The sequence below is a fragment of the Notechis scutatus genome, chromosome 1 (genome assembly GCF_049901735.1).
Source record: "Notechis scutatus isolate UNSWTSFEM ecotype Mainland chromosome 1, rNotScu1.2, whole genome shotgun sequence".
Lineage (NCBI taxonomy): Eukaryota > Metazoa > Chordata > Lepidosauria > Squamata > Elapidae > Notechis > Notechis scutatus.
In genome coordinates, this window is record NC_142009.1 from 128,757,565 (window position 1) to 128,773,395 (window position 15,831).

General features: G+C 42.7%; 1 protein-coding gene across 1 annotated transcript in view; it reads right to left on the reverse strand.

Moving 5' to 3' along the window:
• LOC113427714 (uncharacterized) overlaps positions 1-9,177 on the reverse strand; it is a 92,730-nt gene extending 83,553 nt beyond the window's left edge. Inside the window, exon 1 of the mRNA XM_087951576.1 lies at positions 8,819-9,177. The gene's annotated coding sequence lies outside the window, so the exon portion shown is untranslated. The remainder of the gene's footprint in view (positions 1-8,818) is intronic.
• Between the last annotated feature and the right edge of the window lie 6,654 nt (positions 9,178-15,831).

The window sequence follows — 15,831 nt, forward strand, 5'->3', positions numbered from 1 at the left end:
TCATGCAGCTGGTTTAAACATCACATTTTTGTATATTTTAATATAATTAACAACTTGATGATCCTTTTATATTGTGTTGTATCAGAGTCATCAAACCACATAATGATTGTACATTTATTAGGAAGCTGGTGGACAGAATTAGGAGAATCATATTTTTCCAGATTCAAATTGGTAACAAATGAAAAAAATCTTGGAAATAACTTATAAGGAGCCACATTATGCTATATATAAAAGAAATGAACTGCTATCCAGTATTGTTCAAAGTTTTCATTTAAGAATTTATGTTTAAAATGAAAAGAATTTTAGGAGCACTTGCATGTGGAAAAGAAAAATGATTCTGTATTTTTGTGATTGTTCTGATTTTATAATAGTGAGTTCAAACTCTAGCAACTATACTGGATGTTTTAAAATTCAGTGAAGCTCAAATACTGTTTTTCCATTATTTTCAACATTCCATCTTGCTGGCCAAGAAGGCTTCTTTCAATCCTAAGTACTAACATACTAAAAATTAAAATAAGGTATGAACTGCACTGAATCTGAAATCTGCTTTTTACACTTCTCTAGTATTTATAAGGTTCAGTCCATAGCTTCTGAATTTCAGTCTAGTTATAGATCCTTCTGTTAGAACCATTAGCAATGGTTCTAATGGTTTTAACTTTCAAGCATAAACCAGATATAAACAATTTTAAGAGTTCAAATATGTGAAACCTCTACCCTCCCTTCCAATGAAACACAATGAGCGAATCAGATTCCATGCATGCTACTATCCTCCAGAGGGAATGAATTAAATACTTCCTGTCTGATCTAATAAGCTGATTTGGAAGTATTTGCACCCACATCTAAACTTAGGAAACATAAGACAAGGCAAATGAGGAGCAAAAAGACAATACTATTGCTGCTTCCAGTTGCTAGTGTTAAATTTCTTGGAACATATTGTTGATCTGACACCATAAAATAAATATATTTGATCAATTGTATTCAGATAGGAAGCATGCCAATACATGAAAAATCCACTATCTTTTAGCCTTGGAAATAATATTGAATTTAACATTTTAATGAAAAGAAAATTCTATTTAAATTAACAGATTAACTCGTGAATAAAGTGAAACCCCATTGTCTAAGATTATTTGGGGAGAGGGAATGATCATTACACATGAATACCAATATATATGAATGTACATGATTGCAGTGATTTACATCATTTATGTTGTAAATTATATTTATGTGTGTGAAAATCTGTAAAGTTACCTGTAACAGATTATATTTAAAACGGTATGTGGGAGTGACCTTGAGACACAGGGCAAAGAAATGCAAACAAGGAAACCGTCAGATAAAAGGCAGCTCAGCCCAAAGCAGAGATGTGGATGGGGGGAATGATAGGTATTTAGTTTTGTGCTGAAAATATTGCAAATTGATAAAGACCTTAAATACAAGGTAAGAATTTATCATGGCTACCATAGTTATTAATGTATTGTAATGTGTTGCATTAAGCAAAAGGGTTGAGTCCATCTCCAGCTAACACAGTCTGAGAATGAAAAACAAAAAGCAAGGAAGATAGGATTTGTACTTCATGAAAAATATAATACAATAATTGCTCTGATTTCAAGAGATCCAAGATTTAAATTGTAATTATGTATATATTTATTAAAATTGTCAAAAAGAAGATTTTATCAATACATAAAATATTTATTTATTAACATAATTAAATATATGCTTTATATATAATTAATAATGACCTTACAAGCCTCAGACTGCATGATAAACAGCTAAATGCAAATGCTGCCAATGAGAATGATTTCCAAACCCTTACAGAAAGCTTTGAATGATGTTTCAGAATGGGAAGCCAAAAGGTAAAATGCACAAAGGGTCCATTTTTTCTGTATAACTAGTTACTGGAATTGTTAAAGAGCAGGTCGTGTTTACTGCCTGCTGTCCAATAATTAGCATATGAATCCTGATTTGACTTAGAACAGCTGTTTCTGTGTCATTGCTTAATATGATTCAGACAGAAAAATTATGTGTATGAATAATGTGTAAATGGCTATTAATAGACTTTTCGCTGAATCAGTGTTTTTAATGTTGGTTTATTTTTCAAACATGTAAAGTTATATTGAGTCATGACTTATTTTCTCAAAAATTAACAGTCTGAATCACAAGATATTTTTGTTAACTGCTCATAATCAGACTGCATAATACCAGTTAAAGAATAAAAATATCATTTATAGGGAATGCATTTAGCAAGATAATAATGTAGTCCAGTTATCAAAAACACTTTTCCCCCTGAAGTTTGGCAGGCCTCCACCCTTCTAGCTCTCCATAAGGCTTTGAAGATCTGGATTTTCCCCCAAATGTTGGGAGAAGACTAGATAACACATTGGAACTGATAGGGCCCAGGTTTTGGTTGTTTTTAATGTTTTAATTAGTTGTTTTATAGTTTTAATATAATTGTATTTGTTTTTTAACTTTTTTATTGAGAGCAGCCCAGAGTTGGTTGAAAAATGGATAGCTGTATATAAAGGTAAAGTTTTCCCTGGCATGTCATGAGTCTAGGGCAGGGGTGGGCAAACTTTTTGGCTGGGGGCCGCATTGACTTTTAAAATTTGACAAACGGGCCGGGTCAGCACAAGATTTTTGGGAATCGCCCCCTTCCTCCCCCTCTTCTCCTCCTTCCCCTCCCTCGGAGGCCCCCTGAGTCAGGAGTTGCTACCGCTGGCACGGCTCACGCGGCTCCAGTCCCGCGTTGCCTTGGGAAGGGAAAGGCAAAAAGGAAGAGCCGCGGCGGTGCTTTGCAACGGCAGCAGCAGCACCAGAGGCTCAGGCTCAGTGGCTCCTGGTTTTGCCTTTTCCTTCCCAAGGCAACGCTGGACTGGAGCCGCGCAGAGCTGCGCCAGCGGTAGCAACTCCTGACAGCCCCAGCCGGACACCTGAGCGGAGCCCGGGCGGAACTGCCTATTGCTGCTGCCGGAGCACCGCCAGGTTGCTCCTCAAGCAGCCCGCCTGCCCGCCGGGCTTCCCCTCTGCTGCGTGGCTCGGGGCCAGGCGCGAGCGCCCGCGAGTTAAAAGGAAGCCGAAAGTTGCTGCGAAGTTGCTTGGGTGCTGGGAGCAGGCTTTTAAATTGCCGCCCGAGCAAAGTTTAAGCAGCCCGCCCGCCCGCCCGCGGGCAGAACCCTTCCTGCTCCTCAGCGGGAAGACGCTCCAGCCTGCAAACTTTGCCTTTGCAAAGTTTAAGCCTGGAAGCCCCGAAACCCAAGCAACTTCCCAGCAACTTTCAGCTTCCTTTTAACTCGCAGGCGCGCGCCTGGCGGAGGGGAAGCCCGGAGCCTCCTCAAGCAGCCCACCCACCCGCCGCGCGCTGCTTGGGGCCAGGCGCGGCCCCGCGAGGAAAAAGGAAGCCGCAAGTTGCTGGGAAGTTGCTCGGTTTCCGGGGCTTCCAGGCTTAAACTTTGCACAGGCAAAGTTTGCAGGCCGGAGCGCTTCCCGCCAAGGAGCTGGAAGGGTTCCGCCCGGCGGGTGGGTGGGCTGCTTGAGGAGGCAACCGGGCGCTCCGGGTTTCCCCTCCGCCGCGCAGCTCAGGGGCCAGGCGCGAGCGCCCGTGAGGAAAAAGGAAGCCGAAAGTTGCTGGGAAGTTGCTCGGGTGCTGGGAGCAGGCTTTTAAAGTGCTGCCCGAGCAAAGTTTAAGCAGCCCGCCCGCCCGCTGGGCAGAACCCTTCCCGCTCCTCGGTGGGAAGACGCTCCAGCCTGCAAACTTTGCCTTTGCAAAGTTTAAGCCTGGAAGCCCGGAAAAAAAAGGGGATCGGCGGGGACTCACCTTCGGAGAGGTTGCACTTGAAGGTGATTTCGAACTCCCAGCCGAGGCCTTTGCAAAGTTCTTTTCTTTCCTACACCGAGAGCGCTCCACACTGTTTTGCAGCTTTGGGGGCCACGCGCACAGGCAATACGCCACGCCCAGTGATTTTTTTCAGGGCGAGCCGGATTGGACAGACCAACAGGCGGATGTGGCCGCAAGGGCCGTAGTTTGCCCACCCCTGGTCTAGGGCATGATGCTCATCTCAGTTTCTTGGTCAAGGGAACCAGCGTTGTCTGAAGGCATTTTCAGTGGTCATGTGGCCAGCATGGCTATATGCCAAAGGTATTTATGCTGTTATTTTCTCACTAAAGTGATACCTATTTATCTACTCATATTTTCATGCTTTTGATCTGCTAGGTGAGCAGGAGCTCACCCCTTGCACAGTGCTTGGGTCTTGAACCTGGGCTGTCAGCTTTCCAGGTGACAAGCTCAGCATCTTTAACTGCTAAGCCATCATGCCCCTGAATGGACAGCTGTTTAAAAGTTATAAACAAACAAATAAATACATATACACAAATATTTCTACACTAAGACTGCAATATTTTTATTACTCAACCCATCTAGGCATTTTATACATTAATTAGTATTATATTACATTGCACATAGCTGTAATATTTCTGTTTTGTAGGTTTTTTGTACAGATTTTAGTGTGTGATGCTGCATTTTACATGTTATGCTATTGTACTATATTACTGTAATAACTTGACAGGCAGACAGATAAACACACACACACACATTTGGATTGAAGGCACAGTAGAAATTTATTCATTTATCTCATCAATTTATTGACTGTGTTTATTATTATTAAAACTCTATCAGTGTACAACATATAATGAATCTAAAAATAACAACAAAAGAAAAATAACGACAAAAGAATTAAAAGACTCCCACTGGAGAAGAAGCAAAACAATTGCAAAAGCCAATCAATGTTGATCAATCACATTCAAGTCACTGCCCCAGGCAGGGGCACAGATTATTCTGCCCTGTACCTACAAAGCTTTTTGAAAGGACACCAGTATTAGGGCTGTGCGGATTTTGGATAAATGCTGTTCTACGGGGCAGAGTAGCCACAATGGAACTAATCTACATAGACCCATATGATAACATTATTTTAGGAATGGGAAGTAAAGAATTATTTTGTCTCAGATCTCACCAGGGGCCAAGGTGATTGGAAAAAAGTGGTCCCATAGGTACTTAACGCTATTTAAAAAAAAATCCAATACCATTTCTTTCACTGCAATTCATAAACTGCAGCAGATGCCCCTTATTGCCCAAGCCCACTGAATAAACACAGACCCTTTGTGAAGAATGAAAATTGGACTTAAACTCCTTTTTCCACAGTAGTAAAAGTATTTTTGCTGGGTTGTTATTCCCATGGTTAAACAACCAGGACTCTTTCCAAGCCTCTAGGTGGCAGTGGAGAACAATTTCCTAGCTGGTTGAGGTGAGTTGTTTTAAACCAGATTCCACAGAATCTTGTGGTTCCAAGAGAACTTGAATGAGTTCTGAGGGATTTATCCTTTCATTTCTGCCTCAGTGTTGCTCCTCAGGGGCATCCATAGAAATTGTTTAAGATAGAATGGAACGGGTGGGGCTTACCAGCTGACCTTCAGAATCCTCACCTCAAGGGTTCCAGGGATTTTTTAAAAAAGTTTTTAGAGCCTGAAGAAGTTTGAAAATCTCTGAGTTAAACATCTGAAGCAATGAGAAATATTAACAAGAACTTTTTATAGCAAGAATGATAGCTGTAAAAACAGAGATGAAGCCAGAAAAAAAGAGGATATGCATAACCACCATTCATTCAGAAGGGAAAAATCCTTCAAGGATTCTGTTTTTCTTCTGTGGTTAGAGAGTACCTTTAGCCAAAACTTACTAGAGTGATCCACCGGAGCAATCCAATATGGTAGGAACTACCCAATTAGATTATGAATACAACATTGCCTTGTGCAGAATTCATCCACTAAGCATGCACTTAGCTGACACCAGTGAATTAGATTTGTACTATGTCATGAAAGATGAGATTGAGAACCATGTTGAGGTGATTTAGTTGAATTCTAGTGGATGAGGCAGCTGAGGTGGTTGCGTTCCTAACAGAGTGAGCCCTGATAACTCCCAAGGTAGTAGTAGAATGGAATGGGACAACTCGCCAGGGCCAACTCATCATGGCTAACTTTCCATGGGAAACTCACCACAGCCAATTCAACATGGACAACTCACTTTAGTACAACTCACCGCAGGCCAATTTAATAATTCAATTTAATTATTTAACATAATTTAAAAATATTGTAACTTTTCTCATTTATATTTTATTTTGTCCCTCCTTTGACATCCTTTCTTTAATAATTTATTCCCCCATTTCTTTTATATTACTGTAACTCTTGTCCTTTAGCAAGTTGTCCTGCAGAGAGTTGGCCACAGGCTGTGATGAGTTGTCCTAGTCCCATGGTAGAATGGGTTTTGTAGCAGTGAGCCATGTAAGACCCCATGATCTAGAAAATACTTCCTGGAAAGAGGTAAAAAGTATCACAGTCTTGTTGGTTGTCTTAAAGTAAAGTTTCATGTTTGGGGGGGATAGCCACTTTGTGATATCTCATAAATCAGGAGGGAGCTGCATGTGGACAAAATGTTGTTAGACCTGTCCTAGTATTTATGCATTCGGGAATTAATTTTGGATAGGAATGTAGAGCCTGTACCTTAAATCATAGTTTGAGAAGATCACATTTCTTCCTGACCAATATGATTGCCAACTTTGACCCCATATCTAGATGATAATATAGCAACAAAAATTCCAAAGGTACTTTTTCAAAAGGCAACTGGACTTTCTGAACTGAAAAAGCTTCTTGGATGAGAAGTGAAATGTCTTCAAAGAAAAATCAGAAAGTCTCTTGAAAAAGCACCTTTGGCTCTTGAAAAAGCACCTTTAGAACAACCATGACCTAGATGACTGAGAATCTCCATAGATATATGTAGCAACAAAAGGTTATTCCCAGATAAAAAGTGTGATGTCTGCTTAAAATACAGGTGACACACTATGCCTTTGGGATCAATAGAGGTCCCAAAAGGGAATCCTATGAATAGGAGGTAGCTTCAGGAAGGTAATTTCAAGCATGAATCTCCATGGAAGATTCATGGACAGCTGCTTTTGTTTGGAGTACCAGGCTTTGAAGCCAGTTGGAAGCCATCTTTAAGGGTCTGTTCAGGAAATTCCTACAACAGTCCAAATAGACTGAGAAAAATCCAAACCTGGTCCTTTATGAAGTGACCTCTGCTGTTTTCTAGGCAGTTATTGAAGACAGTCCTTAGGGAAATTATATGGAAAACTGCTTGGGCAGCTCTCATGGTTCCTACTAAGGCCATTCCTTAAAACTGTATTCCAAGAGTAGTGTTTGAAAACTCTCTTATATGGCCAAGGAGAGTGAAGGACTTCTTCAACAATCTGAGGCCATGGTAGTTCACCGGGGAACTAAAGGAACAAGAAAGATAGAAAAAATAGAGAAGAATGGAGAAACAAAAAGAATGGATAATGTTTAGTTCAGTGGTCCTATAGGCAGCTGCTATCTAGAGAGAGTAGACCTGAAACAATTGCTAGGAGGATGTAGCTTTGAGATTATAGCAAGACATTGTTTGGTCCTGATTACCAGAGTTGTAGAAGGAACTACCCAACCAAGGATACAGAAAAAAATATTACTCAGAGTTCCATGTAGGGATCCTAGCCCATGTTGCTTGAAGAACAGTTTGCATATGTTTAACAGAACAGTCCTGTCTTTTATGGAGACAATACACTTAAAACATTTATTTTAAGTGAAGACCATGTGAGAGAGGAACTAGGTTGAATATAAAAAATAATAATCACATGTCTGTCATTTAGCTGAAAAAAAAATAGTAATAAGGGAATTTGCTTTCCTTTAAAGTACATTAAATGTGAGAGGCAGAATTAGACTTGGGGGAATTGCTGCTTGAGGTAAGAAGGTAATATCACAGTGGGAGGCAGCATTTGATTCCCTGCAAGCCAACTTAATCTTTTGAAAATATAAGGAGCTTATGTTTTCTAGTCAACCTTTATCTATGTTGAATCATTTGCCTCATAGCAAATATGTGAAGTGCAACAGGTAGCAACAACTCAATTACACAATTTAGAATGCAGAAGATTACCAACCAACTAATATTTTCAGCATCATGTACATACATCAATTTGTTTAGTTACATTTGGGAGTTTAACATCACAGATACGAATCAATTAAACTACTGCAGTAGCTAAGCTAAGCAGACCTGAGCTGTCTCAGCTACACCATCCCTTGGATGATCATCTGGAAACTACAACTACGGTAATATAAAATGCTAGATTGTTGAATGTGATAATTTACTCCCAACATATTATATCTGTTCTGAGGGCACTGAATTTGCTACCAGCTTGCAACCAAGTGAAATTCAAGGTAACCCAAAGATCTTTGTGATTTAGGATCTTGATATCTTAACCTTTGCCCAGGGGTGGGTTTCTACTGGTTCTGTCCACCTCTGTAGAACTGGTAGCTCTGAAAAGCAGCAGACATAGAACTGGTTCTATGTCTGCTGATGTTTTTGCCCACCTGCCCACCTGGGCTCTTACCTGATCTTTATTTCCTGATTTCTCCCATGAGCTGTTCAGAGCATCCAGTGATGGAAGGTGCTTCAGTCTCTTCTAGGAAGGCTGGACTTAAACTTGAGGACACTCCTCCTCCTCCACGAGACTCCTCCTTAGTGTCCCCAGTTTTAGCTCAGCCTTTCTTCAGACAGGTTGTGTTATTGTTTTCCTGGCCGGAACAGAACACTGGTGATTTAGCTGATTTAGCTGATTTATTTCTCAGGTCAGGTACCATAGTTTCTGTCACCAACTACCCCCACCACCCCTGGGAACCTCCAAAAGTCATTTCGCTCGTTTTTATGAGCGTTCCAACCTCCCGAGGCTAAAGCCTCATAAACGCAGAGGCTTACCTTTCCCATCTGCCCTGAGGCTAAAAGCCTCTCGTTTCAGAGCCGCTGCCTTAAACTTCTCAACAAGGAGTCTTATCACTCTGATCTCCCAGCCGGCTGAGTAAACATTCTGTCTGTTCGAGGCTCGAAGCCTCAATTTAAACAGTGCAGCTGTTTTTTCCTTTTATCGAGGCTCGAAGCCTCAATTTAAACAGTACAGTCTTTTTTCCTTTTATTACGAGGCTTTCCCCACAGAACACCTCAGGGCAGGGAATTAGCCCCTGCGCCTTCCTGCTGAGTGGTTTTGCTTTCAGCAGGCTGGGCGGTGATAGCTGCTTTTGTTTTCATTCTGCCATGAGGCGGCCGCCATTTTAAAGGCCGCGTGGTTAAATTTGCTGAGTAATTGTTACTGTCTGTGAGGTAAGTTACCCAACAAGGTTTTCCTTCTTGGGGACCTAGGAAGGGGGTTCCCTACCACCAGTCCACTGCATGATAGAGGACTTGAACTGCTGGGTTCTACAGGCAATAAGTGCAGCTAAACTGATCTAATTATCAGTTACAGACCTCTGTGCCCTCATATAGGTGCCGGGTCTGGAGGGGGGTGTTCTGGTCTCCATATTTGATATTACAAGTACTTTATTCAAAAATTGACTTGATTGACTTAAATTCTACAAATATTTAAGTCGTGTATATATGTGTGTGTGTGTGTGTGTGTGTGTATATATACATATACATATACACACACATACATACATACATACATACGTATGTATGTATATATATATATATATAAACAAAGCAAAACAGAACAAGGAGACAATGTTTGCTAAAGGCATCGGGGAACTATTTATTCCAGGATCCCCTACCCCTTAAGGGAGCAGGCCCCTAGGTGTTCCAGCCATCTAATTTCATAGCCTCTTTACATTGCTAATCTATCAAAGGCATTACCATGGCAAGCAACTACAACCCCAGATCTAGACTAACTGCTAAAAATAGAGATAAGTCCACAGAGCCCAAAAAGACCTCTAAGGCAGCAGAGAAAGATCCATGCAGACGCCATCAGGCATTAGAAAGGCAGGTGGAAAAATGTACACGAGCAACTGTACAACTCACCTCTTCACCACTCATCATACCCTCTACCTCACAGGCCCAGAATCCTCCAACCGCCCCTCTGGATTTATCCAGAAGGAGCAGCATATCGATACAACCTCCCCAGGTAGCTCTTTCTAACATTCTCTCCCCAAGGAGGGCCACAGAGGCAACATTCATGCCAACTGCAGCTGGCCTCAGATAAGATGAGGAACTTCTGGAGGAAATTCCTGCCTACATGAGGGCGTGGATGGAGCTAGCCATCTAGAAGGGCATATCAGCAGGAGTCCAACAGGCTATTCAGGCAAGACGAACACCCTCAGCTTCAGTTTGCGGATCTCTTTCTGAACAATCTCTGGGCATCATGGATCCACATCTTCATCAGGTACCCCCCCGGCAGAACTATCGTTGCCCGCTGTCAGAGACCCTCAGTACATACAGGATATGGGAGATCAAGGGGATCCCATGAATCCAATGGAGGAGGGGTCGGTACACACCTTTGACCAGGTATTGTCAGAGGTGGATCTGCTAGAAAGGGGGATGTCTGACGATGAAGGCCTCTCACCTGACCTCTTCATATTTACAGGATTACTCCGCCCACAATTATTTAAATCCCTGCTGTTTAAGGCCAAGAACACAGCATGGCTGGATAATACGGGTACCCCTCCCCCACCAAATACTCCAGGGGAAGCAGAGGATCTCATATTCTCTCAACCAGTCACTGAGGCAGAGGTTATCCCTGTGCCACACATGTTTTCCAATTTAGTGCAAAAACAATGGGCTGCAGCTGCCTCATATCCCGCTCCCACAGGGCATGATAAAAAATACTATAATTTGGCACCTGAGTTCTCTAAATTTCTAAACACTCCGGAAGTGGACAAGCCTATCATTGTGCTTGCATCTTCCTCAGCCATCCCAAGTGAAGCTGCAGAGGCTCTCAAGCCTGAGGAAAAGAGGGCGGAACTAGCCTTCCACAGGGCACACGTCTCGGATGCATGGGCCATCAGAGCGGCCACAGCCACCTCCTTTTTCACTAGATCATCTCTCAGATGGCTCCACCACCTGAGGGATACCATTCCAGCCCCAAACATTAGGGCACATCAAGATGTGGCTAAATTAATCACTGCTGCAGAGTTTTCAGCAGACGCTACCTTCAATGTAGTTAAATTTTCCTCTAGGACCATTGCTTCCCAAATTGCGGCTAGAAGGTTACTTTGGCTCAGGCATTGGCAGGCAGACGTCAAGCACAAGTGGCACCTTGCCTCAGATCCCATCTCAGAGAACAAACTATTTGGCAGTGCGTTTGAACCCCTCCTAATTGAAACCAGAACCAAAAATAAAATTCTTCCCTCTCTTTTTTGTTGATCAGAGTCCAGATTACCACAGCCCTTTCATAGGGGTTCCTTTCACCCCTTCTACAAACCCTACTATCCAAGATTTTAAAGACAGCCTGGTTTCAGACAACAGACAGATAGAATTGAACCTGGGGACAGATATAGAAGGGGACTCCATCCTAGGAGACAATTTCGAGGAACAGGATCTAGGCCCTTCTGCAGGTCCAAGTAATGACCACAACGAGATTCCCATTGGCGGTCGCCTAAAAATGTTTGACGACCAATGGGACTCCTCTACCACTGGGTCAGGAACACAGTACAATTTGTTCTGACACTGGAGTTCAGCTCCACCCCCCCGGATTTTTTTATGAACTCCCCTATTTCCAGGGACACAGAAAAAAGGTTTCTATGGACACAGCCATAGCACATCTACTAGAGATCCAGGCCATACAACCCATCCCTTCTAATCAAAAAGGTCTTGGTTTTTATTCGCACCTCTTCATGGTCCCTAAAAATTTGGGGGGGTGGAGGGCAATCCTGGACTTAAAACGTCTAAACCAATTTTTAGTTTACCAAAAATTTAAAATGACCACTCTCCAATCCATCTTACTCCGCATGAAAAAAAAACAACCCAATGTCCTTACCTCCATAGACCTCACGGAAGCTTACTTACATATCCCAATTAGGCCCTCACATCTCAAATTCCTTTGTTTCTGTTACAACAACATCCATTACAAATATATTACTCTCCCATTTGGCCTAGCTTCAGCTCTCAGAACTTTTACAAAGGTCTTGGCTGCCTTGGCAGCATCACTCAGAGATAGGTCCATCCGACTTCAATGCTACTTGGATGACATTCTTATTCTGGCATCTTCCATCAATCAAGCAAATTCAAACATTCAAACTACACTTGTAACCCTACAACAACAAGGGTTCTAAAATCAATTGGTCAAAAAGTCATTTAACACCTTCTACTAGACTTATTCACCTTGGCGCCATCATTGACACCCTGGAAGGCAAAGTTTTCCTCTCCCCTGACAGACAAAAAAGTATTAGAGATTTGGCTCAACAGATCAGAATTCTTAGGAAAGTACAACTATGTCTCCTTTCTAAATTGCTCAGAAAAATGATTTCTTGTATTTATATTATCCCTTGGGCCCGGTTCCATACAAGAACCCTGCATACCAATGTGCCGGGAGAGATGACGCCAAGACTCACGTAAAAGTTCCATCAACTATCCTCAGGTCTCTACGATGATGGACACGACCCAAAATCAACAAGGGATGCCCTTTCAAGGATCCACATAGGTCAATTGTTACAACAAACACCAGTCTAGTGGGATGGGGGGGCACTTCCAATCACATACAGCGCAAGGCCTTTGAACGGATTCAGAGAAGGCACACAATATCAATTGGCTAGAACTGAGAGCAGTGTACTTGGCACTCCGACAATTCCTCCCGCATCTCCATTGCAAATACGTGCTGGTCTTAACAGACAATATAACTACTAGGCCCATATCAATAAACAAGGGGGCACTCATTCCAATCTACTAATGAGGGGCCGAAATCCATCTTCTCTCTCTAAAGGCGGAACACATATCTGAAGTAGCGAATGTACAAGCGGATTGGCTCAGCAGAGCCATGTTAGACCAATCAGAGTGGCGTCTGGACCCCAAGATCTTTCTAGAGGCTACTGGGAGGTTGGGCCAACCGGTTGTTGACCTGTTTGCCTCCCCACTCAATGCACAGCTTCCCCGATTCATTTCTCATTACCCATCACAGGGAGCGAGGACGTGAATGCCCTCAGGTGTCACTGGCTCACCGGACTGCTATACACCTTTCCTCCCCTCCCTGTGATCCCCAAATTGATTCAGAAGTTGCTGGAAGAAAAAGCGGACCTACTATTAGTGGCTCCTTATTGTCCAAGGCAAGCATGGTTCGCGGACCTGAAGGACCACTCTACGGTACCACCATGGAGGATCCCATCATCGGTCATATCACTGTCTCAAGGCCCAGTGTTACACCCGGGCCCCCAATGGCTAAACTTAGCTGTATGGAAGTTGAACGGCGACGTCTGAGAGATGAACACCTTTCTACTCAAGTTATTCACACTATTCAGTCAGCTCGACATCCTTCAACGAACCAAATCTATGATGGTCTAGCTTCTGCCATTGGTGTCAGAGGTTCAGATTGACCCCACTTCCCCATTAGTAGCGCAGTTATTAGAATTTTTACAGGAGGGCCTAAACAAAGGTTTATCACCCAATACTCTGCGGAGACAGGTGGCGGCCCTGGCTTCGGTCATATCTTGGGATGATCTTACCTCCATTCATCACCCTCACATTCGCAGTTTTCTGTGTGGTGCCAAGAATTTGAGGCCCCCCGTAGTGCACCGATATCCAACTTGGGACTTAAATAAGGTACTATTGGCCCTTACTACAGGTCCCTTCGAGCCACTAAGGACCATGACGCTTCGATTTCTAACCTACAAAGTAGTTTTCCTGATAGCAATTACATCTGCCCATAGAATCTCCGAACTAGCTGCATTATCGGTGCGCAAAGACCTCTGCATTTTCCATTTGGATAGAGTGGTTCTCAGACCAGATCCCTCCTTCATTCCAAAAGTTAATTCGGCATTCCATAGAGCTCAAGAGCTGGTGCTCCCAAATTTTTGCTCACATCCATCAGACAGGCTCGAACACCAATGGCACCACTTGGACATAAGAAGGGCCTTACGCATCGGCATAGAGCACACGGCTCCCTCCAGAAAGGCAGAAGCCCTCTTTATGTCCTTTCAGCCTAACACCCTCGGGCACAAGGTTTCACCCTCTACCATAGGTAGATGGCTAAGGGCCACCATCGCTAAGTCGATGACTCTCACTCGATACCAGTGCCCTGCAGGCATTACTGCTCACTCCACCAGGAGTGTAGCCACCACAGCAGCATGGGCGACCCAAGCTACAATAGAGGAGATTTGCCGAGCTGCAACCTGGGCTTCTCCATCTCTATTTATTAGAAATTATAAAATTGACGTATTTGCTTCTGCTTCATTTGGTTGGCGAGTTCTGCAGCAAGTTATTTCACAGACAGTTAGGTCTGCAACCCAGACAGAGTCCCTCCCTTAGGACAGTGCCAAGCTTTGGTATGTCCCATCACTGGATGCTCTGAACAGCTCATGGGAGAAAGGGAGTTGGTACTTACCTGATACACCTGTTCTCTGTGAGCTGTGAAGAGCATCCAGCCCCACCCTTTCATTCCGTCTGGTAGGGGGTCTGTTCCAGCCAGGGTTATAACATAGGATCAAGCATATAGGGTATCAATACCTCGGCTTTGCAAAACTGGGGACGCTAAGGAGAAGTCTCGTGGAGGAGGAGGAGCGTCCTCAAGTTTAAGCCCAGCCTTCCTAGAAGAGACTGAAGCACCTTCCATCACTGGATGCTCTGAACAGCTCACAGAGAATGGGCATATCAGGTAAGTACCAATACCCTTTTTCAACTTCAGCTGCCAAACGAGGCACAGCTGCAGTTAAAAAAGCAGGAAAAGAGGGCTGTTTCAAAGGCTGCTTCTCTGCACGCAGCATGCTGATGACGATTTACAGGTGCACCCAGTCTCAGCGTGCAGCGAAGCACATCATAAATCACCGAACCTCGTAAATCCTGAACCGGTAGTTAACCCTGTCGTATCCCACCCCTGCCTTTGCCCCAAAGCTTTGTGCTATCAGCTAAATAACAGCTATGCCCTCTTGAAAGTGCCACATCTGCCAACGTTCATTAACAGTTAATCTGAGGAAAAGCATTCTTCATGCAAGTGATCCACCTGTGCAGTTCCCTCCCTGCTTAATTATGGTTGTTGCCAAAATGTTTAATATTTGGCATCAATGTAAAACAAATCTTCTCCCCACAAGACTTTTGTTAAGCTGCATTTCTAGTCATGTTAGCTACTATTTTCAGTTATTTTACTACATAGTGAAGGACTTTTAGATTCTTTTCATTTGTTCTTAACTTAATGTAAATTGGCATTTGAGGATCAAGCTTTTCCTTGATGATATGTGATAAAATGTGTAAATATATTTCTATTGCCTACTCTCTCATTTCCTTTTTCTTCATTGCTTTGATTCTTCCCTTTTTAAAACTTAGAGGCAAAAAATAGGTTCCATTGAACATTGTTCAGAGTTGAATCTACAATAGCAGAATCCATTTATTTTTGTTCCATTTCTTAAATGTAAGATTTTTAAAAATTCTATTGTTTGTTTGTCTTCTAAAAAAGGATATTGCCATTATTTAAGCAAGAGCAGATGTAAACTGTCATCCAACATTATACCAATGAAGGCAGATATACTATTATTACTTGGTATTAAGAAATATATGCTAAATATAATTACCTATAGACTAAGAAAACACAACTTTCTATGGTCAGAAATTTGACCTTTGAATGGTATGCCAAGGGGCTACTCCAAAAAGGAAACAAACAAGCCACAACCCCCTCTTAATTCATATTTAAATTTAATGATTGAACACCCCACATTTTGAAAGGTCAAGAGTTTTCAAGTTATGTACCTGCAATCTGGATGTTAGGGTGAAAAAAACAAAAACCTTTCTGCTTATTATGGGTT